The following is a 26,864-nucleotide window of genomic DNA, read 5'->3' as shown; positions in this document are numbered from 1 at the left end:
ACCAGCATAATTCCATGAATGTTGTTTGATATTTCTGTTAAGCAATAAAACGAAAGTGAAACAACATGAAACAACAAAGACATATAGTGAAACTTCATTCTTTGAACAATGATGTGAACAACTTCTTTTCTGAATTGAGTAATGGTTTTTGAATACTGGACAAATATCTATTCAGTTTTTTAATGCTACTCACAATGTTAACAGCTACAGACACAACACACTTTTAGGTTTAATCTGCATCAACGTTCTCCCCATAATTTTAAGTCTAGACAATCAACAAAATAATAAATTGAGCCTTGATTGGCAATGCTTGCTGGTGTTGCCATGTTGTAAATACCCCTACCGTGACCTATTTCAAACCATCAACATGGAGTCACTGAATGTGAAATTAGGAAGAGATGTGCATAACACAACATTATATAATATTTCCATCATGCAGATACAATAGACATAACCCCAAGGGTATAAATAATTATAAAATATAGTAAAAATAATTAAGAATTAGTGAGTTCTAAATGTTTATTATCTTTTTTTTTTTTTTTTTTTTTTTTTTTTTTTAAGTAATCTCTATGCCTAGTGTGGAGCTTGAACTCAGGGCCCTGAGATCAAGGGTTGTATGCTCTACCAACTGAGCCAGCCACGTGCCCCTATTATCTATTTTTAGTATAACTCATTGTAAATTTATACCCTTTAACTTTTAATAATGGCTGTGCTTAACAACCAGCTCACAAAATTCTAAAAAATTTAACAATCAGCTCTTGCAAGCCAATATGAGCTGGCTCCAGTAAATTAACTGCATGCCTACTCAAATGTCTGTTCAGTCTCACTGCCCAGTAACACTATCACCAATCTCTCCTTTTTCCATCAGAAAAATCCCTAATTGAAATGCCTAAATATATTCCTATTCTATTAGAGAATTTATTTAATATTTTATTTTAATCCAATTACTTTATATTTTCAAAGTTCTTAAGTTTCAAGGAAGCAAACATGAGAAACTTAACAATAGGGGATAGAAGAATGGGGAGGACTTTTGGTTGATAGCTTCTTTTTTTAATATATATATATTATATTATATATATATATAGAAGTTCGATTTGATAGCCTCTTTTTTTTTTTAAGATTTCATTTTTAAGTAATCTCTACACCCAACATGGGGCTCGAACTCAGAACCCAGAAATCAAGAGTCTCATGCTCTACTGACTGAGCCAGCCAGGCATCCTCATAGTCTTACAAATATTCTTAATTAAAATATAATATACAACTGTTCATTTTAAAAATAAATACATTAATAACTGGTCAGAACATAATACCAATAATAAAAAGACTCATCAGTGGATGCTAAACCCATTGGGTGAAATGTTGATGGGGGACACAGTTCCAAAGTATTACTCTAGATATTTTTTTTTAACTAATTACAAAAGGAAAAATGAATCTTTTCTGAGAGGCCACATGACAGTTAAAACCTAAACCAGGAGATCAACTTCAGTATCACAGATATAGGGAGTTATCTTTACAGAGTCTCTTGATGTGACACAAAACCATATTCACAACATTCCCTATAAGAAATTTTTGGCGGAATATTTATTTTTTACTTTTTATTTTTATTTATTTATTTATTTTTTGCGGAATATTTACCCTGAATTTAATCAAGCCCTTCTAGACCTAACTATCAATTTATATTTACAGAAAACTTAAGGAGACAAAGTAAAATAACACATAAGACAAGAATAAAAATGTGAGATCTTCTACAAAATACCTGGTCTGGACTCTTCAAAAAGTGAGTATCACTATAAAACGTGGGAGAGCTTTTTCAAATTAGAATGTATAAAGTCAAAACAACTAAGTGCATAGTTTGTTTAGATTCTCAATTGGGAAACTGTAAGAAATTTGAGGGCCATTATAGACATTTGATTATGAGATGGGTGTTAGATAACATTACATGGTTATTGTTAGTTTTTTGAGGCATGTGGGATTTAGAAGTCAAGTTCCAGGGTGTCTGCAATTTACAGTCAAAAGTTTTAGTAAAGGGCAGCCCGGGGGGCTCAGCGGCTTAGTGCCCGCCCTTGGCCTAGGGCATGACCCTGGGGTTCCGGGATCGAGTCCCACGTCGGGCTTCCTGTGTGGAGCCTGCTTCTCCCTCTGCCTATGGCTCTGCCTCTCTCTCTGCATTTCTCATGAGTAAATAAATAAATAAATAATCTTAAAAAAAAGTTTTAGTAAAAGAAGGGGAACGGCAAGTCAATGGCGTCCAAATATGGCACCCCAAAGTATGGCACTTTGCTATAAGGATTATTTTAGGCTGAAGGCAACTCGGAAGGAACAGATAAAAAGGAAAGCTCTCTGCATTACTCCTACTTGCCTAAAATAGGACATAAACTGATAAAGTTGTTCCCCCTCCTCTCTCTACTGGGAAGGACAAAAATTACCCTTATCAGCCCAGAGGCAGCACCGAAGGAATCTACAAAATAGACGTCACTAGCTACTCCTCCTCTTCCACTGGTTCTCCCGTATATTTACCTTGCTCCAATTTGTCAACCTGTAGACTCAAAGTTCTCTTCCTTTGTTTGGCCACTTCTCCAAAAAGTTATTGTTGTTGTGTTTTTAAAGACTATCCCTTTGTTTGCTGCCCTGGAAAATCTGACAGCTACAAAGATTTAGAAGATTGCAAGGGACGCCTTTCAGAATGTGACAAGGACCAGTGCGACAAGTTCTCAGAAAGATAACTTTTAGGAAAACAAATACATGGAAGTTTTGCTTTGGTTCATTCCATTGAAATGTTTTTTTAAGAAGATTTTGTTTATTTATTTGAGAGAGAATGAGAGAGAGAGAGAGAGAGAGCATGAGTGGGGGAAGGGGCAGAAAGAGACGCAGACTCCCCACTGAGCAGGGGGCCTGATGTTGGGCTCAATCCCTTGACCCCGGGATCATGGCCTGGGCAGAAGGCAGCTGCTTAACCATCTGAGCCACCCAGGTGCCCCTATTCCATTGAAATATTAATGCCAATACATCTTTTAGAAAATTTTTTTGTGCTCTCAGGGATACATGTAATCACAGAAGTTAATATTTTCCATAATTGCTTCAGATTTTTTTCTTTTTACCAAACAGTATATACAGTTGATATCCATCCCCCACTCCATTATCCTAACTATCCAGAGCTACCTTTTCACTGAAGTTACTCTTCATGTTTTTATACTTTTATTACATATACTTGTATTACCTCTGTACATGCATGATAAACAATATACAATATAGTTTAGTATCCTTTTACATTTTTTTTAAAGATTTTATTTATTTATTCATGAGAGACACACACACAGAGAGAGAGAGAGAGAGAGAGAGAGAGGTAGAGACACAGGCAGAGGGAGAAGCAGGCTCCATGCAGGGAGCCCGACGCAGAACTCGATCCCAGGACCCCGGGGTCATGGCCTGGGCTGAAGGCGGCACTAAACCACTGAGCCACCCGGGCTGCCCTCCTTTTACACTTTTAATAGAAGTACCATATTGGGATGCTGAGTGACTCAGCTGGTTAAGTGTCTGACTCCAGCTTGGGACATGATCTTGGGGTCCTGGAATGGAGCCCAGTGTTGGGCTCTGTGCTCAGGAGGGAGTCTGCTTCTCCCTTTCCTCCTGCTCATGCTCTCTCTTGAATGAATAAAATCTTAAAAAAAAAAAAAAAAAGAAAAAAGATGGTACCATACTTCATGCACTCTCCAGGAATCTACTTTTTTCAATTAACATTGTGTTTAAGATGCAACCGTAATACTACACCTAGGTTTAGCTCAGTATCCTAGCCATCCTATGGAATCCTATTAAGCATTACCCAAATGAATTTATTTGGCATCTTAATGGACATTTAATTTTTTTACCTTCAAAGTCAATTCTGAAGTGAACAGCTTTGCATGAGAGTTTATCTAGAATAAGTATTTAGAAGTGGAATATAGATTGTCTGACTGGCTCAGTCAGTGGAGCATGCAACCCTTGATCTTAGGGGGTTGTACGTTTGAGTTCCACGTCGGGTATAGAGCTTACTCAAAAATAAATAAATAAATAAATACATAAATAAATAAATAAATAAATAAATAAATAAATAAATAAATAAGAAGTGGAACTGGTAGGTCTGGATGTCTTCAAATTTGCTTATTAAAATAATGGTAAATTTACTCCTAGTAGTTGTACTTAGATTATGAGAATATCTCTAATCTCTGCCAACATTTGTTATTTTTAGTTCCCACCCATCTTACCTATAGGAAAATGGTATAGCATTTTTGTTCTAATATGCATTTTCCTTAGTAGCAGTGAAGTTGAGCATCCTTTCACGACTTTATTGGCCATTCAGGTTTTCTCTTTTGTTGTCCCTTTTACTTTCTTTTTTTTTTAATATTTTATTTATTTATTCATGAGAAACAGAGAGAGAGGCAGAGACAGAGGCAGAGAGAGAAGCAGGCTCCCTGTGGGGAGCCCGATGTGGGACTGGATCCTGGGACTCCAGGATCATGCCCTGGGCCCTGAGCCAAAGGCAGATGCTCAACCGCTGAGCCACCCAGCTGTCCCTGTCATCTCTTTTTCAATTGGATTGTTTGTCTCTTATACTATTATTATTGGTTTGTTGGAGTTTTTAAAAAGGTACGTTTAGGGAGCCTGGGTGGCTCAGTCAGTTAAACATCTGCCTTCAGCTCAGGTCATGATCCCAGGATCCTGGGATCAAGCCCCCCCAGTCAGGCTCCTTGCTCAGCAGGGAGTCTCCTTCTCCCTCTACCTTTCCCCACTGCTCATGCTCTCTCTAAAATAAGTAAAATCTCTTTTTTAAAAAGATAGGTTTTGGGATGCCCGGGTGGCTCAGTGGTTGAGCGTCTGCCTTAGGCCCAGGGCATGATCCTGGAGTCCCAGGATCGAGTCCCACATCGGGCTCCCTGCATGGAGCCTGCTTCTCCCCCTGCCTGTGTCTCTGCCTCTCTCTCTCTGTCTCTCATGAATAAATAAATAAAATTCTTTAAAAATAAAGTAAAATAAAAAGTAGGTTTATTTATTTATTTATTTATTTACTTTTTAAAAAGGTAGGTTTAAAGTTAAAGTTATGTTTTGACACTAGTCCTTTGTTATGAGCTGAGATTTTTCCCTTTGTCTTTGAAAGCTAAATAAAAGCAGTAAGTGAATATATGGGGGAAGGATGGAGGAACAATCTGTCCCACAACAATAGACCCCAACCTTAACTAGGAGCTGCTAGGCCATGGCTCCACGGAGCTATTAAATTAAGATAAATGAAAAGGGCACAAACCTAGCTGCTTTCCAAATGGTTCATGGTTTGCTTGCCTGATTTATGAAGGATGATACTCCCCATTAAAACTCTTTTTAGTCGGTTGACTTCATTTTGCTGACTGACCCAACTTAATCATATTATTCTAATAATTGAGTTCCTTCGATTTTATTCTTTTTGCTTCTTCTGCATTCTCAGATGTGATGAAGACTAAAAGGACCACAGAGGTAGCCCTACAATGGAGGTTCTAGAAATGTAACAAAGAAGAAATCATTTATTTTGAATGGATGAAAATAAGGAGATTACAACTTATCAGATTGTACTATAATTATTCTCAGAAATGGTGCTCACTTTTACTAACTGCTGGATTTTCTTCTGCTGCTGTTTCTCCCTAGAGCAGAAGCATCACAAAGACTATTTTCTTCATTTCTGTGTTATTCCCTTGGGCTTCAAATATAACTATAGATCCTGGTATGGCTTCCAGGACAGTGTTTCAGGCACCTTGGGGACAGTAGAAAATACACTGAAGTCCTAGTGGAAGAAGCTGAAGCCACTTTGCCAAGATACTTGATTCTGTAAGAGCTTTCAGTGGTTAGTGTAACTATTGAATGTAGGGATATCTATCATGTTTCTTCCGCAAGATGTATCGTAAATCATGTTATGTATAGATGTTATTTAACCCCCTTGCTTTTGTTTAACAATTAGGATTTTTTTCTCCTGGTGTATTTTTTTTTTAAGATTTATTTATTTGAGAGAGAAAAAGCGAGGGAGAAAGAGAGAGAATACATGGGGGAGGGGGCAAGAGAGATGGAGAAGCAGACTTCCTACTGAGCAGGACCCTGATACAGGGCTAGAGCTCAGGACTCTGGGATCATGACCTGAGCCAAAGGCAGAAACTTAACTGACTGAGCTAACAGGTGCCCAATGTTTTTAATTTTTTAAATTTAATATTATTTTTATAGGTTTTATTTATTTGATAGAGCACAAGCAGGAGGAGAAGCAGCCTCCCCGCTGAGCAGCCCCCCTCCAATGCGGGACTCCATCCCAGGGCCCTGGGATCATGACCTGGGCAGAAGGCAGCTGCTTAACCAACTGAGCCACTCAGGCGCCCCTAAACTTATTTTTAAGGAAGCTCTATGCAAGAGATCAAGAGTTGCATGCTCTAACAGAGCCAGCAGGTGCCCCTGAGCTCATAAATTCTTAACTTATCATTAAGACAGATGGGCCAGGCTTAGGTCGTTCACCCACTCGCGTCTGAATGGAGTAGTAAGAGGAATATGTGTGGGATCAGCCTCGTCTGGAACTCTAAGGCTGTTGCTATGAAAAGGATGAAGTATGGGTGCCAGGAAACAAAAACAATTTAGTTCCACTTGAATCATCATTTTTTATCTGATGCTTTTCATATTTTTGCTTTTTTTTCCCCGGGCCTATCAATTTTGACTTGATAAGAGTTTCCTTAGGGCGAACATCAATTTCTGTTATCCAGCTTATTTTAATTGAAGGAAGAAAATTCTGCTGTAACACAACCCCAAAGCTGAAGCAGTTGGCTACTAAAAGGCCATTACTCCTTTTGGCTAGAAATTGGCTGATGGAGCAAGAATTGATTTCAGAGTTATTGATGATTTGGCTCTCCCCAGTTTCCAAGGGGGATTCTACTGAACCATCAAGTCATCAATTTGCTCATTTCTGCTTCCATCAGTGATTAATGATCCTGAGGTTGGGTAGGGCATCTTTGCAATTGCTAAGTGCTGAGTCATTCATCTCATTAGAAATACATCCCTACTTTTATTTGCTGCTCAAAAAGTAAGCTACATACGCTCCGTGGATATGGTACAAGTATGAGGTCTTAACTATGAATGTGCATATGTGTGTATGTACGTGTAAGTGTGTGTGTGCCTTTGTTTTTGAGCTATTTCTAAATTCTGTAAGTTGTAGATAACTGATAGTGCGACTAATTTTTTTTTTCTATTATGTGAGTTTTCTGTTTCTGTTCTTAAAAATCACCACAAATCTGGCATATTGGAACCACATAACTTTATTCTCTTCTTACAGTTCTGGAAGCCAGGGGTCCCATACAGGCTCTGCTGGGCTAAGTTCAAGGTTATCTGCAGAGCTCCATTCCTTTCTAGAGGCTACCGGGGAGATTGTATTTCCTTGCCTTTTCTAGCTTTTATTTTTATTTTTTAAAAGATTTTATTTAATTATTTGACAGAGAGAGAAAGAGAGCAAGAGAGCACAAGCAGGGGGAGCTGAAGAGAGAGAGGGAGAAAGCAGGCTCGATCCCAGGACCCTGAGATCATGACCGGAGCTGAAGGCAGATGCTTAACCAACTGAGCCATCCAGGCACCCCACCTCTTCTAGCTTTTAGAGGTTACCTCATTCTGAAGCTCTTGGGCCCTTTTTCTATCTTCAGAATGAGCAATGTCTCATCTTTCTGATCATTCTTCTTCCATAGTTGCTGGTCCCTCTGACTCTCCTGCCTACCCTCATCTACTATTAAAGACCCTTGTAAAAAAAAAAAAAAAAAAAAAAGACCCTTGTGATTGTATTGAGTCCATCTGGATGATCCAAAATAATCCCTATAGTGTTACTTGACTACCCATCTTAATTGCATCTGCATCTCCTTAATTCCCCTTCACCATCTAACATATTCCCAGGTTCTGAGGAGTAGGTTGGACTATTTTGGAAGTGGGGGAAGGAGGCATTATTCTCCTTCCACCATCTATAGACATGCAAATAAATCCTGCCAGGTGGAGGTTGACTTCTCTACCACCCACTCCTGTAGCAAAATCCAGTTTTGCTTCCATTTCTTTTATTCCGTATGAAATTGTAGTTCTCTGACTCCTTCTTTGAGCCAATCTTAACAAAATCTCTGGGTCTCTCAGTATTTAATGAGCTCCCTGAAATCTTTGACGTGTGTTTATTTTACACATCATATAAAATAATTTCTTAGCTTATAAATATTACGTATTTATATGTCAGAATTTTACCTTATTTTGAAAATTTATCAGAGGCTTGGATACTAGAGATTGAATATGGTATATGCACTCATATATGCTAGAGATACATCCTAGGGCTTCAGAAAATGAGAGCATCCCCCACTCTCTTCCATCTTATAGATTTAAACATGCGCAGAAGATAAACTTGGCTGGGACTTTAATAGCTACTGATTGAAAGTCAGAGATCAGGTTACTTCCTTCTGACCTTTGAAACTCAAGTTTGAATCCCAGACAATTCAAAGAAATTGTCTAAGATCGTCTGTTCATTACCCTACCCGGATCCCAGAGGTTTTACAATCTACTTTTTTTCTTTTTTAAAGATTTTATTTATCATTCCTGAGAGACCCAGAGGGAGAGGCAGAGACACAGGCAGAGGGAGAAGCAGGCTCCCTGTGGGGAGCCCAATGTGGGACTCGATTCTGGGACCCTGGGGTCACACCTGGGCCGATGGCAGACCCTCAACCCTGAGCCACCCAGGCGTCCCTACAATCTACTTCTTAAAAAGAAAGCTAACAGTGAACTGCCTGCCTCCAATCATTGACCTGCAAATAGTGTTTTTGCAAGATGAAATGAAAATTTTAAGCATTTCTGCTTAAAAGCTAAAGTATCCAGTTAAACTTCACAAGGAAGTTGGAGTTTTCTGTTCTGATGTCGCAGTCCCTCTAGCTCTGTTTCCTTTCGCTTGAAGCACTCAACTAGCCCTGATGGACTAGCTTCTATAAACCTTGCCCTACCTATTGAATCCAGTAGATCAAAATTTCCAATAGTCTAGAAGAAACAAAGAAATAGAAGACAATGGACTTGAAGCTTCCTTATTCCCAATCCAAATCCTTTTCATTTGCTATTTTATCACAGAGGAGCTGGCTAGTAGCTCTAGAGATCAAGATTGTGCTATTCGGCTATGCTTTAATCATAACAAAATGTCAGTAAAATAAAAACATGAATAATAATAAAATAAGTAGCATATAATAGAGATTACATTAAATGTACAGATTGCTTTAAGTAATATAGACATTTTAACAATATTTGTTCTTCCAATTCATGAGCATGGAGTGTGTTTTTTCATTTCTTTGTGTCGTCTTCCATTTCTTTCATCAGTGTTTTATAGTTTTTCAGAGTACAGATCTTTTAGCTCCTTGGTTAGGTTTATTCCTAGGTATGTTATGTTTTTTGGTGCAATTGTGAAGGGATCAATTCCTTGATTTCTCTTTCTGCTGCTTCATTTTTGATGTGTGGAAATGCAACAGGTTTCTGTATGTTGATTTTAAATATTTTTTTTAAGATTTTATTTATTTATTCATAGAGACACAGAGAGAGAGAGAGAGAGGCAGAGACACAGGCAGAGGGAGAAGCAGGCTCCATGCAGAGAGCCCGACGTGGGACTTGATCCAGGGTCTCCAGGATCACACCCTGGGCTGCAGGCGGCGCTAAACCACTGCGCCACCAAGGCTGCCCCTGTATGTTGATTTTATATCCTGTGATTTCACAGAATTCATGTATCAGTTCTAGCAGTTTCTTCTTGGAGTCTTTTGGGTTTTCTACCTGGAGTATCATGTCATCTGTGAATTGTGAAAGTTTGACTTCTTCCTTGCCAATCTGGATTCTTTTATTTCTCTTTGTTGTCTGGTTGCTGAGGTTAGGGCTCCCAGTACTATGTTAAATAACAATGATGGGAGTGGACATTCCCATTTTGTTCCTGACTATACTCTTAGTTTTTTCCCATTGAGAATGATATTAGCTGTGGGCTTTTTTTAAATATATAATAGGATTTGTAAGCTTGTTGGAAGCTGAAAGAGTCAGTTTTTGTTTTTTTTGTTTTTTGTTTTTTTTTTTTATAATTAATTTTTTTTAAAGATTTTATTTATCATGAGAGACACACACAGAGAGAGAGAGAGAGGCAGAGACACAGGCAGAGGGAGAAGCAGGCTCCATGCAGGGAGCCCGACGTGGGACTTGATCCTGGGACTCCAGGATCACGCCCCGGGCTGAAGGCAGGCGCTAAACCGCTCAGCCACCCAGGGATCCCCAAGAGTCAGTTTTGGATGCTGTATTTATCCTTTTTTTTTTTTTAATACTTATTTATTTTATTTACTATTTAAGAGAGAGAGAGAGAGCATGTAAGTGAGAGCAGGGGAGAGGGCCTAGGAGAAAGGAAGGGAGAGAGAGAGAGAACAGAGACATAGAGAAAAAGAGAGAGAGAAGCAGACTCCTCCATGACTGCGGAGCCCATTGTGGGGCTCGATCCTACAACCCCAAGATTAGGACCTGAGCCAAAAATCAAGAGTCAGACGCTTAACCCACTGAGTTACCCAGGTGCCCCTGTATATATCCTTTGGATCAAAGTCCAAAAGAATAATTTTATATTTATTTGTCTATAATCTACATATTTTCTTTCCATTAGTAAAGAAAATTATTTGTATTTTATTTTTTAAAGATTTTTTAAAAATTCTTTTTAAAAAATTTCTAGTTAGTTGACATACAGTTCAATATTGGTTTTAGGAGTAGAATTCAGTGGCTCATCGTTTACGTATAACAGCCAGTGCTCATCATATCACAGGTGCCCTCCTTAATACCCATCACCTGCCTATCCCATCCCCCACACACTGCTCTCTGTCAACCCTCAATTTATTCCCCATAGTCAAGAATCTCCCATGATTCATTTCCTTCTCTCTCTCTTTTTACTCCTCTCCCACGTGTTCATCCTTTTTGTTTCCTAAATTCCACATGAGTGAAATCATATGGTATTTGTCTTTCTCTGACTGACTTATTTTATTTAGCATAATACATTCTAGCGCCATCCACATCATTGCAAATGTAAAGATTTTTTTGATATTTTTATCACTACACCCAACATAGGGCTTGGACTCACAACCTTGAGATCAAGAGTCATATGTTCCACAGACTAAGCCAGCCCAGTGCCCCATATTAGTTTGTCTATGATCTACATATTTCCTCTCCATTAGTGAGGAAAATTATTTATATTTTAAACTATAGGTTTCTTATGCTTTAATATTTTTCATTGGGAAAATAATACATGTTTGGGGCGCCTGGGTGGCTCAGTCGGTTAAGTGCCTGCCTTCAGCTCAAGTCGTAACCTCAGGGTCCTGCCGTGGAGCCCCAAGACATCTCCCTTCTCAGCGTGGAATCTGCTTCTCCCTCTGCCCTCCCCCTGCTCAAGCTCTCTCTCAAATAAATAAAATCTTTAAAAACAAAAGAAAATAATATATGTTTATATTAGAAAATTTGGAAAAAGCATTTTAAGAATAAGAGGAAAAGTTATTTATAATACAGCCATCCAGACAACAATTGGCTTTTATTAAAGCCTAAGTATTTTTTTTTAAATTTATTTATTTATGATAGGCACACAGTGAGAGAGAGAGAGAGAGAGAGGCAGAGACACGGGCAGAGGGAGAAGCAGGCTCCATGCACTGGGAGCCTGACGTGGGACTCGATCCCGGGTCTCCAGGATCGCGCCCTGGACCAAAGGCAGGTGCCAAACCGCTGCGCCACCCAGGGATCCCAAAGCCTAAGTATTTAAGGGACTTTTTTCTTACATTGTAATAACCTTTCATATATAAAACTTTTTATATTGTTCTTCTTACTCAGGATAATACACAATTCCTATGTCATTGTCACATAATATTTTACTGGCTACCTAATTTTACACCAGGTAGGTATTTCATAGTTTAAATAATATTTGCATATTTGTTATCTTTATGGCTAAAATAGAGATTTGCCTTTTACTGTACCTTCAAATATATATATATTTTAAGATTTTTATTTATTTATGGGAGACACACAGACAGAGGCAGAGACACAGGCAGAGGAGCCCCATGTGGGACTCGATTCCAGGACCCCAGAGTCATGCCCTGGGGTGAAGGTGGCGCTAAACCGCTGAGCCCCCCTGGGCTGCCCCTTTCAAAGATATCTATTCAATTTTTCATTACTGCTCCTGGTTAAACAATTTATATACATTTATGAAGAACAAAATTCAGTGGTTATATTAACAATTTCAAAATATAAAATTCAGATTTTTAAAAAAAGATTTTATGTATTGGGAATCCCTGGGTGGCTTAGAGGTTGAGCGCCTCCCTTCAGCCCAGGGTGTGATCCTGGAGCCCCGGGATCGAGTCCCACGTCGGGCTCCCTGCATGGAGCCTGCTTCTCCCTCTGCCTGAGACTCTGCTTCTCTCTCTCTCTCTCTGTCTTTGTCTCTCAGGAATAAATAAATAAAATCCTAAAAAAAAAAAAAAAAAGATTTTATTCCTCTGGGATTCTATTGCTAATGTCCAAGAATCAGAACCTGCGCTGAATTACTCAGAAGGCACTGCCTCTCCCTTGGTACTCACATCTTCAGTGGTGGCCGGTTGGTGTGAACGTGACAACTTCTAGGCTTGTTTTTTTTTTTTTTTTTTTTTTTTTTACTTCTAGGCTTGTTATAAAATGTTTGTGGTCGCTCAGGAAAAGGAAGGCCTGTGGAGAGGGCGGCCTTCACAGCAGCTTGCTCTGGGAGGCAGCCATTGGGCAGCAACCCGGTAAGGAGGAAGCCTGGAAGAAGAGGAAGGAAGGGAGGGAGGAGGGAAGGCGGGAAGGGGAAGAAAGAAGAAAAGGAAGAACCAACTCTCATTGCCTACCTACCTCTGATCTTCCCTGGTCTGATCTCCTGGGATCCCCATTGGTCAAATCCAAATTGAAACTAGAGAGCAAGGATATGAATATGGACACAGCCCACAGAGGCCAGGTCCCCAGGGCCAGGAACGGGGCAGACAAAAGTACTGGGTCTGGAGGAACAGAAGACTTTCAGCACAAATACTATAAAATGAGTGGTATTGTTGTGCCCGTGTTGCAGATGTGAAAACTGAGGTACAGAGACGTTAATTAATGTGCTCATGGATAATAGGGAAGCAAAATTGACATTTACATCAAGTGTTTATTTTTAGGGACACCTGGGGTTGCTCAAGGGTTGGGCGTCTGCCTTCTGGTCAGATTGTGATCCTGGGTCCTGGGATCGAGTCCCACATCTGGCTCCCTGCCCGGAGCCTGCTTCTCCTCTGCCTGTCTCTCTGCCTCTCTCTCTTATGAATAAGTAAATAAATAATTTTTTAAAAACTGTTTATGTTTAATTACTATCCATCTTCCCATTTTTTCCCCCATGATGTCTCCCAAATAGTGCCCTACACAGTAAGGGTCCTCAGTAAATATATTTGAAAGGAAGGAAAAGGGAAAAATGAAGAGACAACTATTTAGGAAGAATTTAAGTGAGCCTTCTAGAGGGATATCTTGGGTTAGCAAAGCCAACAGATGCCTTCTGGCAAGTTTTCATGAACCTGATAAATCCTTGTTTTTAGGAATGCTCAAATGTACTCGGCCTGAGATGGTGACTAGACTTATCATTTCATTATGTAACAAAAAATAGCAAATCACTATGATGTATACCTGAAACTAATAGACTATTGAATGTTAATTAGATTTCAATTAAAAAATGGAAAGTACTCTGCCTAAAGTGAGAGGTATGAATCAGAGAGGCTAAATCCAAGGTCTTATGTCTCCACCATTCTAATTCTGTCAAAAAAAGTTTTTTTTTTAAGTCGGCTCCATGCCCACTATGAGGCTCAATCCTAGCCCTGAGGTCATGACCTGATCCAAAGGTAGATGCTTAACCGACTTAGTGACCCAGACACTATGAATATTAATCTCTTAATAGATGTATGATCTACAAATACTTTCCCTATTGTATGGCTCATCTTTTCACTCTGCTGATAGCGTCCTTTGATGCACAGAAGTTTTTAATTTTTCAATAAGGCCCACCGTATCTATTTTGTTGTATATGCTTTTTGGGGGGGATGTGTGGTGAGAGAACATTCCAGGCTGAGGGCATTCTGTGGGCAGGCACAGAAACTAGTGGCAATTCCTTGGCAAAGGGTTTGGGTACGTGGGAAGGAAGAATGAGAGTAAGAGACAAAAAGACAGTCTTGATGCTTGCACAAGAGAGGTAACAAACCAGGTATTCCTAACTCCAAGACCTTGAGGTCCCTAGAACAAGGGTTCCAAGTTACCTTTCTGGAGTGTTAACATTTCTATTAACAGCCAGAAACCTGAGAAATTCATCCTTCTGGAAAGCCTGGACACTCATAAGAACATCGCCTCCTGCAAAATGGAATTTTATTAAAGGAAAAGTAAACCTACAATCATTAGGCATCACATCATGGATCAATTCCTGGGGTCCATAGTCTCACCCTGTCCGCAATGGGCTCGGGAAAGGTCACTCCCCCGGGCATCCCCTGGCCCCACGCTGCTTTAGTAACATGTCTCGAGTCTGACGCCTCTGCGTTGGGGCCGAGCTGCCCCAGGACACGGGAACTGGACAGTAGTGCTTTAATAAGGCCTGCTGGGTCCTCATAGCAAGCGAGGCACAGGTCTTAGGACCTTTCCACCCACTGTAGTAAGGGTCAGTCCTGCTTTCTCTGGGCACACCTCCCGGTTCAGCTTTCCACAGGGCTCCACAGCCTTTTTTGGTCTTTCCTTTTGGCATAATTGATCGAAAAGAAAATATTACCAGTAACTTAGAAAATTTCCTTTCAGCTTCACATAACATTATATGCCATTGAATTTTTAGAAATCCTGTGAAATCTGAGAACAACTTAATCGTGCTTCACTCATGCACGAACTATAAGAATATATTAGGGTTCATCAAACGTTCTTACGGGGTGAATACATAACCCTGCGCTGACGGGACTCAGGGCGGATACTGTGGATTTTACGTTATCTTTGTTAACGGCAACATCGCGTGTCCAAGAAACAGGAAATAGGAATTGAAATGTTTCTTCAAAGCATTCCTCTGCTTTACTCCTCTTCGTTAGGTAGTTTATGAAGCAACCCGTGGCGGCACATTTCTACTTGCAGACACTGCATCATTGCGTGCGCTGCTGACAGAAGAGAAATTTCCATTTTGACGAGTCTTAATGAAAACCCAATCTCTCACTAATAGTTTCACATGTCAGATGATTGGGAGATTTTCCGCAGAGCAGCTTCCGGGGCAGAGCCTCTCCTGAAGAGTTGCATCAGCTTCAGGCCTTCACCTGCCAAGTTGGAGGAGCTTCACCCTTGGTTCTGGGGAAAGTGGGAAAACAGAGGCCATACTCCTCACTTTTTTGGCTACTCCTGAGGGGAGATTGCCTTCCCACTCAGGTTGCATATTCCTCAGGGGTCAGCTGTGGCTCTGCTGTGTGTCGTTTAGATTCCCGTAGCCAGGGTGGAGGAGCTGTCCCCGCGTGGAGCATGTGGTCTCGTGTCACAGTGCAAAAAGGATTGGCGGATCATGGGAATTCCTTGAAAGCATCTGCTTGGATTGGAATATGTCATTGCCACTCACATTTCATTGGCCAGGGTGTTGCATAGACCAAGCCTAAAGCCAACGGGGGACGGGGATGTGCTGTTCTCCAATAGGGAGGGACTCCAAATATGGCTGTATGTATTTGGGACAACATACGGTCTATCTCATTAGCCCTTTGGGATTGATTAGAGGCAAAGACATTTGGAATATTTGCAGAATGTTGGCTTTCAAATACCTATTTGTAGGGTGAAATTAAATCAAACATGCCTGGCTGGCTCAGTAGGTAGAGAATGTGACTCTTGATCTTGGGATTGTAAATTCCAGTTTCACCTTGGGTGTAGAGATTGCTGGAAAATAAAATATTTAAAAACCAAGCTAACACCCGATGTAATCATATTGTCTCTAGTGAAGTGCTTTAAAGTAGGTGATAGATCAGAGCTGTCTAATAGAAATGTAAGTTTGTAAAACGTAGTGATGGCAGCCCTACAAAATGAATACAATTGTCCCTCTTCTGAAATTGGGTTGTAGCAGGTTAATTAGAGGCACTTTATATTCCTATTTTAAGTTTCTATTTATCCTTTTATTTCTTTTTGAGATATGATGAAAAAACCAGAGGTGATCAGAATTTACTCTTCATTTTTAAAATTCAGAGCTGGCAAAGTGCATCAGAGCAAGCAAAAACCAAGCAGAAATGAAGGTAAATATGTTGTTTTATTTACTCCAAGAAAACAGACTACTCCCTGCATTGTGTGGCTTACTGCCAGAGCAGTTGTTGGGAAAACAGTTATATGTACATTAAAAATGACATCTACAGAATCAACTATCAAATTATTTGCAGAAAACATTTAAGATGAAATTTTCATTCCCAACTCCAATATCAAAGAATGTTATTAACATTGCTTACAATATTAATTATGCAAAGTAGGTGGAGGATAGCAGACTCCCAAATAAATTGCCAATTTACATGGAAACTACTCACTCTGAAAAGTCTAAGAGGTATCTTTGAAGTACTGCTTGCTTCAAACACAGGGAGAATATTGGAGATTCATAGGGTTTCGAAAACCTTCTACTTTACCAGAATAATATTTGAAGTTAGAACATTTCTTTATATCCTCTCACATCATAAAATAGAACATACTGATATTTATGGAAAAATCCAAGAATGTCCAAGTCAATTTTTATTGTGTATATATAACCTCTGTGTTCAATACTGAAAATGGTAACATAGTATTAGAAGGCTTAGTTAGCCTCAGCAATCAGACAACAAAAAGAAATAAAAGCCATCCACATTGGCAAGAAAGAAGTCAAACTTTCACTTTTTGCAGAAGACATGATAGTCTATGTAGAAACCTGAAAGACTCAACCAAAAAATTGCTAGCACTAATACATGAATTCTGTAAAGTCGTGAAATACAAAATCAACGTACAGAAATCTGTTGCATTCCTCCTATACATGGAAAATGAAGCAGCTGAAAGAGAAATCAGGGAATTGATTCCATTTACAGTTGCACCAAATGAGGTACTAGGAATAAACCTAACCAAGGAGATAAAAGATCTGTACTCTGAAAACTATGGAATACGTATGAAAGAAATTGAGAAAGACACAAAGGAAGAGAAAAACATTTAATGCTCATGGATTGGAAGAACAAACATTGTTAAAATGTCTATGCTACCCAAAGGAATCTACAGATTGAATGCAATCCCTACCAAAATACCACCGGCATTTTTCACAGAACTAGAACAAACTATCCTAAAATTTGTATGGACCCACAAAAGACTCAGAATAGCCAAAGCAATCTTGAAAATGAAAAGCAAAGCTGGAGGCATCATGATTCCAGACTTCAAGCTGTATTACAAAGCTGTGAACATCAAGAGCGTGTGGTACAAAAATAGACCCCTAGGTCAATGAAACAGAATAGAAAAATCCAAAAATGGGCCCACAATGAAATGGTCAACTAATCTTCAACAAAGCAGGAAAGAACATTCAATGGGAAAGAGTTTTTTTTTTTAAACAAATGATGTTGGGAAGACTGGAGAGTCCTATAAAGAAGAATGAAACTGGAGCACTTTCTTACATCATACACACAAAAAAATTCAAAATGTATGAAAGACCTACATGTGAGACAGGAAACCATCAAAATCCTAGAGGAGAACACAGGCAGCAGTTTGACCTCAGCCACAGCAACTTCTTACTAGACACATCTCCGGAGGCAAGGGAAACGAAAGCAAAAATGAACTATTGGGTCTTCATCAACAAAACTAAGAGTCAGCCTACGGAATGGGAGGAGATATTTGCAAATGACATACCTAGTAAAGGGTTAGTACCCCAGATCGATAAGGAACTTATCAAACTCAACACCCAAAAAAACAAAAAATCCAGCTAAGAAATGGGCAGAAGACACGAATTAAACATTTTTTCCAGAGAAGACATCCAGATGGCCAACAGACGCTTGAAAAAATGCTCAGCATCACTCATCGCCAGGGGAATACAAATCAAAACCACCGTGAGGTACGGCCTCACACTGTCAGAGCGGCTAAAATGAACAACTCAGGAAACAACAGGTGTCGGTGAGGACACAGAGAAAGGGAAGCCGTCGTGTACTGCAGGTGGGAACGCAGGCTGGGGCAGCCACTGTGGAACACAGTGTGGAGGTTCCTCAGGAAGTCACCGATAGAGCTGCCCTATGGCTCAGCAAGTGCACTACTAGGTATTTATCCACTGGATATAAAAATACTGATTTGAAGGGGTACACGCACCCCGATGTTTGCAGCAGCAGCATCAACAATAGCCGAACGATGGACAGCGTCCCAAATGCCCATTGACTAATGAATGGATAGAGAAGACGTGGTCCGTGTATATACAATGGAATGTCACTGAGCCACCGAAGAGAATGAAATCTTGCATTTATGGGGCCGTGGGTAGAACTAGAATTAGAGGGTATTACGCTAAGCGAAATAAGCCAGTCACAGGAAAACAAATACCATGCGCCTTCATTTATATGTGGAATTTAGGAAACAAAACAGATGAACGTATGGGAAGGACAAAGAGCCTACTTTCAGGGTGCCTGGCTGGTGCAGTCGGTGAGGCGTCTGCCTTTGGCTCAACTCATGATCCCGGGGTCCCAGGATCGAGCCTTGTATCAGGTTCGTTGCTCAGCAGGGACCCTGCTGCTGCCTCTCCCTTTGCCTGCAGCCCTGCTCGTGTCTCTCTGTCAAATAAGTGCAACTTTTTAAAAAAGAAAAAAAAAAAACGAAACGAAACAAAGACCCTACTTGAATGGAGCTGGCATTAGAGTCAAGGGGATAAAAATACACATTTCTCTAAGATCTGTCCAATCAGTGTGCCCGAAGACTTCACCTTTGCAACTGAAATTATGGGTCGCATCACACGGGAAGCGGCTTTGATGGTTTCATCCAATTTGCGAGGGTCCAGCCGTAGTTGCAGCTGCAGCGGGCCTCTCCTGGAAGCAGGAGTGCAGGGGCAGAGTGGCGCTTCGGGCCAGGGCAGTTCAGTTGGCAGCTGAACTTCAGAGCTATGGGTATTCTTGAGGATTCTCTTCTGCCGCTCTTCCCTCCTATAGCAAACGTAAACACCTGCTTTTTGTTTTGGGGCCTCTCTTGTTCACATGACTCCAAACCCTTGTGCTGATGCGAGTATGGGAACTGTGGAGTCTGGGGGCACCTGGGTGGCTCAGTTGGGTAAGCCCCTGGCTCTTGATTTCAGCTCAAGTCATGGTCTGGGGGCTCCCGGGATGGAGCCCCGGGTTGGGCTCAGCAGGGCGTCTGTTTGAGAGTCTCTCTGCCTCTCCCCGGCTCTCTCTTCCTCTCCTAAGAAAAAGAAAAGAAAGAAATTTCAGAGTCGAAAAAAGTACTTAACGCGTGTATTTAACCCAGGCGGGATCATTTGGTCTTCATGCAGAGGGAGGGACTCAAATTCGGAGATTTTTTTTTTTTGGAAAATTTATTTATTTTTTCTCAGTAATCTCTACCGTCAGCATGGGGCGCGGACTCAGGATTCTGGGACCTCGAGGCGGGCTCCTCCGACCCAGGCCGCGGGCACCTGGCCCGTCTGAAACCCCTGAGGCTTGGCCTAGGTCGTCGGACCCGGACGGTGCCGGATTCTTCGTCGCAGGAAGAGACATCAAGCGTGGCTCTATGGGCTAGAGCGCTCAATTAGAGGAGGCTGAGGGCTCCCTGCACAACCAGGCGCACGGCCTGCACAGCTGGAGCAGTGGCCCGGCTCCTGTTCCGCAGTCGGCCCCCGAAGCCACCACTGCTGCCACAGCGGCCCATGCCGCAACCTGGGGCCACCTCCGTCCCATACACAGACGCGGGACATTCGTGCTCCAAGCACAGACGTGGGCGTCCCCGTCCCCTGCGGCCCATCCCTTGTGCCCTGCGCCATGTGGCCCATCCCCTGCAGCCCATCCCCTGCAGCCTGTCCCTTGTGCCCTGTGCCCTGCGGCCTGTGCCCTGTGGCCTGTCCCTTGTGCCCTGTGCCCTGCGGCCCATCTCCTGAAGCCCATCCCCTGTGCCCTGTGGCCATCCCCTGTGCTCTGCAGGGTGGGCGGGAGGCCGAGTCAGTGTCCTTCACCCCCAGGGATGGGCGGGGGGGGGGCTGGGTGCATGTGCTTCACCCGCAGGGGTGGAAGCAGGGCTGGGCAGGGGGCTGGTCCTTCACCCGCATGGGTGAGGCAGGGCTAGGTGGTCCTCACCCCTGTGTGTCCCGCCCCTGCCCCACGGCCCCCCTGCCTGGGCACCTGCGGCAAGCACTCCTGCAGCCCCCTGGGCAGGGTTAGGGGGGCAGCCCTCCACGCGTCTCTCCCTCTGCTGAAAGAACCGAAGACTATTGGTGTGGACCTTCAAATCCCTAACAGGAGGAGGGCAGGCCCTTCAGCAAGGTGGCACAGTCCGCAGGTTCACACTAGGGGAATATGGGCACACAGCCATGGGCCACCCTTGCTCCGGGCTGCACCCCAGATGTTGGGGCTCCCTACCTTTGCAGGCCTGAGCCTCTGCAGCTGCTCCAGGCGACTGCGAGTCACGTGAAAGTGCAGGAGCACAGTGTGGAGCCCTTGGGGTCACTGCTAAGACAGGCCCTTGGTGATCCCGGGACAGACCGAACTGAGAACGGCCTGAGCGCCGGCAGCTCCAGGCCCCTCTTGCCCCGAGGTTGTCTGTGATGCTGACTTTGGTCCTCACCGAGGTCTGGAAGGGATCAACCCCGGGGGTTCTGGAAATGTCATGAGATCCCACCACAACCTGGTCCTGTTCCAAGTGGTTTCTGTGAACACCCGGTGTCCATCCTTCCATCCTTCCATCCACCTTCCATGACAGCAAATACCGAGTCAACCAGGCAAAGTGCGTTTACCCTGAAATCTATAGCGATGTCCTTGAACTATTTCCTGCCCCACATGCAAGGAGAACTGAGAGCATCTATCTAACAGGGGAGGGAAAATAAATTCACGATGTCGCTGGGATGAATAATACCATTCTTGACTGAGCCACTGTCGAGGAGGGACAATGGCCGTTTGGGGGTCTTTTTCAGGCTGAATGAGGTTGTGATCTCTGCAGCACCCGTGCTACTGAGCTACGATTCTATGTACAATTGTGTGGCATCTTAAAAGCATCTTCTGTGTCGTCTTTATCAGAGAACAGCAGAAGCTTACCAGAACCAAAAATACTTTTATTCACATTGTTAAGAGGACTTTCATGCTTTTCATCCATTCTTTAGAAAATGAAAAGCTAATGCCATGTAATCACAATTTCCTGGGATTCTGAAAAACCATTAAAGAGGCACATTGATCCCCTCTGAATGGAAACACTGTAGCACGTTTTGGATTGGCTCTGTGGTGGGGTTCTTGACACTCATATGCCCAAATCAGAGTTTTCAAAGGTTTCTTTTGTGTCCAAAACACCCAGACGGTCTGATTTCAACCATTAGTGTGCTTCTGGGTGAATGCAGATGGTAAGTTTTGTTTTTTTTTTTTTTTTTGAGAAGAAAAAAGGACACTTAATTAAAGCCTATATTAATGATATCAGTACTTCAGACTTGACAGTTACTAGAATTTCATTTTTGCGTGTGTGTGAAATGTAAGGTTTTCAAGTTGAATTGCCTACTGGACTGTTTTCTCTTAAGACGTACTAAACACCAATGAAATGCCATTCGAAAGGAGCTTTATTAGGAACAGGAGGGATAAAGCAGGAAGAGTTCTGGCTCCGTTAATGCTTAGTTTAAGCACAAAGCAAGATGCTGGTGCTGGCGGTCGGAGGAGACACGTTACTCTTCTTAGGCCCCGAGGTGGCTCCTCACGTCCCTTCTTCAAAAATACCTCTGAAGCTCCTGCTCGTGATAGAGTCCCGAAGCGGTTGTCGAGAGCCTCGTTGATTCACAGGCAGGTGGTTGGACAGAAGTGAGATCGGTTGGCGAGCACCCGGAGCTGGCAGCCCGAGCACCCAGAGCACCCGGAGCACCCGGAGCAGCAGGGCCCGCGGCAGCCCGAGCGCTTACTGCAGGGCGTGCTGTGCGGGGCCTCAACCGGGGCCTCGACCAGGGCCTCAGGGCGGGCGTCGGGAGGCCCAGAACCCGCCTCTGTGCTGGCGGCAGATGGCTCTGGGCCTCTGAGGACGAAGTGGCCCTTGCTGCCAAAGGGAGACCAGACCCCCAGAAGATGCAGGTCACTGAGCGGTGGATGGGGGACTGCAGCCCCAGTACCGTGACGTACGCGGGTGAGCAAGTCTGTAGGAGCCTGAAACCAGAAGCAACACTGCGACCAGAATAACGTGGCCCCCCCGCCGTGGACGCTTCAGGGCCATACCTGTTCCACGGCCCCCCAGGGAGGGTGGCCCACAGGGCGCTGGAGTCTGTCCTACAGACCTTGTCCTGGAATTCAGCAATTTCCAATAGGCCCTTTTGTGACCCTCACAAAGTCCGGTGTCCAAGATCGTCCCGAAAGTGCCACACATAGAAATGCAGACCCGGTCCATCTGACTTGAACTAGAGAGGCCACCTGGAGAGGAGGACACCTTCCTCGCTAAACTGGGCCTGGTCGCTGGGGGCCTGGATGTGCTCCGTGCCACTCCGGTAAGAGCCAAGAGTCAATGGGTTGTCTCCAAGGGTCAAAGGAGACCAGATCTTATTTATGGAGGATCCACCATGATCGTGTAAAAAAAAAAAAAAAAAAAAAAAGAATGAGATATACACTAAGAGCTGAGATTTTTGAAAGAACACTGTGAATAATCTAAGTCCACTGATAAGAGATATTTACTGCGCTCCCTAACGGGTCGGGTGCTTTGGGAGGGGTCACAGCGGTGACGGCAGGAAGGGAAGAGGCGGTGGGACTGCCACAGGTTAATTTTAATCTCTTCCCACATCTGCATCGACAGCACAACATGACGGGCGACAGTGCTCAGGAGAGAGGCCCTGTGGCATCTTGCAGCGTGCTGCAACTCGTAAGCGAGGCTGTTTATTTATTTATTTACTAAGATTTTATTAATTTATCCATGAGAGATCCAGAGAGAGAGAGAGAGGCAGAGACACAGGCAGAGGGAGAAGCAAGCTCCCTGCGGGGAGCCCGATGTGGGACTCGATCCCGGGACCCCGGGGGGCCCCTAAGCAAGGCCACCTAGCGTAGGGTGGAAGCCTTGCTCTCTGGAGCGCGATTCCCAGGGCTTCGATCCCAGCCGTTCCCCCCCCCCCCCCCCCCCCCCCCCCCCCCGAGCTACACGGCGGGTGTTTCTTCGCTCGCACAAGGAACAGCAGCCGGACCTGCCTCCCAGAAAGGAGCTTCCTAAAGGCCTTGGCACAGGCGGTCTAAGATCAGCACACACAGCACTACTGCAGTGGTGCCCTAGCTGCCCACGAGTCCACTACACGCTGCGCGCCACAGTTTTGCAAATGACTGATCTATGAACACGACCGTCAAGGACAGTGCGAGAACCCACTGATTAGACTCCACAACTCCCAGGCGACTCCAGGGAAATGAAAACTCACCAGACAGAGATTACGATCCTGCCCTTGCCCTCGTACTTGAGGACGGGATCTTAGTCCCACTGCAGTACTACGGAGGAGGATCTTAGAGTTCTGTATTTTACTGAATCTGACATATTATGGATTCAATTCTTACTGTTTATGTGGCTATAATTCACATAAACTGAAGGAGAATAATTCAGATTTACCCCAAGTAGCAAAAGCACTTGTTTTCAAGTGAGCTGACCGTTCTCGTCCACCAGGGGGCAGTCCGTTCATTAAAACCGAGAACAGAAATCACAAGAATAAATAAAAATGCATAATTTTTTTTTAAAAATCACATTTTAAATTAATTTTGGTTTCAATAAACCTTTTACGAGGGCTGCAGCCAAATATCAGAACTGGTCCTTGCTCCTACCCTCTGGTAGATGGACGATCAAGCGACAGGAGAAAGCAAGAGGAAGTAGTAATCCATAATTCGATCTCAAAACCAGGCAAATCCATGAGGGGCCGAGGTACCCTAGCCAGTGAAAAGGGTGAGTTCACTGTACAGAACGGGATTTCAACCCAAGAGAACTAGTGATAATTAGCGGGAGAGTTAAGGCTTTAACCATACAGCGCATACGTATCCCCCAAAACGTGTTTTGTGGGTCCTGCCTCCTCTAAAATGCGGTAAGAGAAATAACAGCCGTAAAAGGAGAACAACCGTGAGCTTCTCAGTCAAGAAGTCCATCCCTAAATTCAGGATTATGGCTACACATTTTGGCGAAGGGCTTCGCATTCACATAAATGCTCCTGTTCATACGCCCAGAAGGGACCTTGAGGCCTAGAATGGACACGTACCACCACCGGAGTGTGGAGACCGTATTTCAAGACAGAATGAAAGTAAACATTATAAACGCAGAAATTTATCTGGATTTTGACGAAGCTGGGGCCGGCGAAGCTGGTGCTGTTCCGCTTTGGGTAACAAGGAACAGAGACGACGGCTGGGTTCGAGCAGTATGTGCTTCCCAATCTACCAGGCGCGGGTCAGGTGTAGTGGAAAGATCAACGATCTCCGCGTGAAAGGAGCCAAAAGCATATCCCAGCATCTCTACTCTTCCGTTATCCAGCCTCGGACATCAGATGTGTAAGGGAGTTTTGGAAAACTATGAACGGCTAAGAATTCCAGGTATAAGGGAGAGACACAGAGGTCCTTCTACCACGTGGAACACGATCATACCGTATCGTCGCAGAGCTTTCCTGGTTACAGAGCCTTCCAGTGAGCGTCCTGTGCCCCCATTAGCCCTTCTTCAGACGGGGTTTTGCAAGGAGTAATGGGACAATTCATCCAGAGTGCTCGGAGGTACCTGAGCATCAGGGCCAGCGCACAGTGAATGGCATGGCTGCTACTCTTCTATGAGTCACTCTTCCAACAGTCCCGTGGAGCAGACATCACCCTCTTTGCACCTCCAGACTTTGAAAGTCTGAATTAAAGTGACGTGTCAAGGTCATAAGCTGAAGGGTCAGAACCCAGAATTGAGTTCACACATGTTTTCTCCTCTTGGAGTGCGTGCTCCTGGACACTGTTCACAGTAAATACAAATAATACTGTAAAGACGGTCTGGGTTTTTTTTTCCCCCTTGAAGCATATAACAAAGTGAGAGCCTCTCCCACCCTTTGGGTTCTGGCCTTGTGGTCTCACGTACCCCACGTGCATCAGTACAGACCAGAGAGTCTTTCTTTTTCTTCTAGCTTTTTGAGAGAAAATTGGCACATAACACTGTGTAAGTTTAAGGTGTGAACAGAGGTTTTTATTTTATTTTACTTTATCTTTTTTTTTGAAGTAGGCTCCACACCCAGCCCAGGGCTTGAACTCAGGACCCCGAAATCAAGTGGCATGCTCTGGGTACCGGTTACAAACAGAAAGCCTTTAAATAAAAGATGAGGATGCTCAAGGAGGGAGGTGGCTGGGAAACGTAAGGAGGGTAGGAGGCCGGTTCCTTGAGGAGTCAGACTAGAGAGACTCAGGATGTGCACGCACACTGGCTCCCTTTCCCAGACGTGGGGGAAATATCCCAGCATGGAGCACCCCCTTGATGGAAGGCCCCAAAGAACTGGCCTCCAGGGCACTGCCCAGCCTCCCGGTGTCTCTGAAGAACAAAGTGAATCTGTGTGGCTGGCGGCTCTCGAGTAAAATTTCCCTGATGATAACTACTGTTGGGCGGAGATACAGGCCTCCGAGGCCGAGAAGGGCTTGGTAAATTTTTTTGTGCTTAATAAGGGTGGAATATAGAACAAAGAATAAATCTAAGTTAGAATGTCTCCCAGAACCCGGTAACTACAGCGTTTTACTAGTCACGCCAATGGATGTCGCCGTAGCTCTAAATTCACCTACGAGAACACGACACGTCACTAACGTCAAGCCATCCTGACAAGCGAAGGTCAGATTCCCTCGGTAATCGTACAAGGTGGGGACCCCGTTTCATGATCTTCCAGCCACAGTGTACCTAGCCCCCCTCATGCCCAGATGCAGCAGGATTACAGCGATGGGCGGTGGGAGCAGGAGCGCGGCCTCGAGATTGGGGTTGGAAGCCCAGGTCAGAGCTGCCAAGGCCACCGTTCCAGACAGCCTGGCCACTGACGCCGGCAGCATGGTTATTTCTTCTCAGGGCTGCATTGGAGGTAGCAGCCCTTCCCCAACCTAACCCCCCGCCCCCAGATTTGGCCGCAAGTTCTCCAATTCATTGCAAGGGATAGAGTACAAGCTACATCCATGCTTAAATATATTTTCCTTCCCTTTGCAAACTCCTAAGACAACTCCACCCTGGAGTCTCACGGATGTTTTTTCTTGACTCCTGCAGGCCCCAGAGGCATGGACGCCATTCCTGGTTGGCGTCCAGCTCCAGCAATGCTTCCCGGGTCTAAAGGTTTGTTTGTCCTGGGGTAACCATTGCCTTTTATGTAGCCTCCTGCCTTGTATGGAATCAGCCCAAGAAGTCTTAAGGAGAGAGAGAGAGAGGGAGGGAGGGAGGGAGGGAGATGGGCATTGCATTCCCACTTTGGGGGGTAAAGACAAAAGGAACAAAAGTTTTAGGCAGACAATAGATCCTGTCAATTGGACCAGGTGGAGCTAAAGGACACGAAGGCCTTCCTGGGGAAGATGGGGCTGGCAAGGGAGGGGAAGGTGGCTGGAGGGACCCAGCACGTGGGAGAAGCTCTGGCTGGCAGGCAAAGCCGGAGGAGCCCCGCTGGGGAGCAGGTGCGCAGGCTTGCTCCCACTCACCGGGGGTCACCAAAACCCCAGGATGCCGAGGCCATGCTGGTGCTC

General features: G+C 43.8%; 1 long non-coding RNA gene across 2 annotated transcripts in view; it reads left to right on the top strand.

Moving 5' to 3' along the window:
• Positions 1 to 26,442, top strand: part of LOC140603988 (uncharacterized) — a 28,205-nt gene extending 1,763 nt beyond the window's left edge. Inside the window, exons 3-5 of one of the 2 annotated variants that reach the window (XR_012007032.1) lie at positions 1,687 to 1,777; positions 16,182 to 16,283; positions 26,398 to 26,442. This is a non-coding gene — a long non-coding RNA (uncharacterized lncRNA). Of the gene's footprint in view, positions 1 to 1,686; positions 1,778 to 5,452; positions 7,799 to 16,181; positions 16,284 to 26,397 lie in introns of those variants that run through there. The other variant, XR_012007031.1, reaches the window with a different exon arrangement.
• The last annotated feature ends 422 nt before the right edge of the window (positions 26,443 to 26,864 follow it).

The sequence above is a fragment of the Canis lupus genome, chromosome 14 (assembly GCF_048164855.1).
Source record: "Canis lupus baileyi chromosome 14, mCanLup2.hap1, whole genome shotgun sequence".
Lineage (NCBI taxonomy): Eukaryota > Metazoa > Chordata > Mammalia > Carnivora > Canidae > Canis > Canis lupus.
The sequence above is the reverse complement of the archived record's forward strand: the minus strand, read 5'-3'. Positions and strand labels throughout refer to the sequence as shown.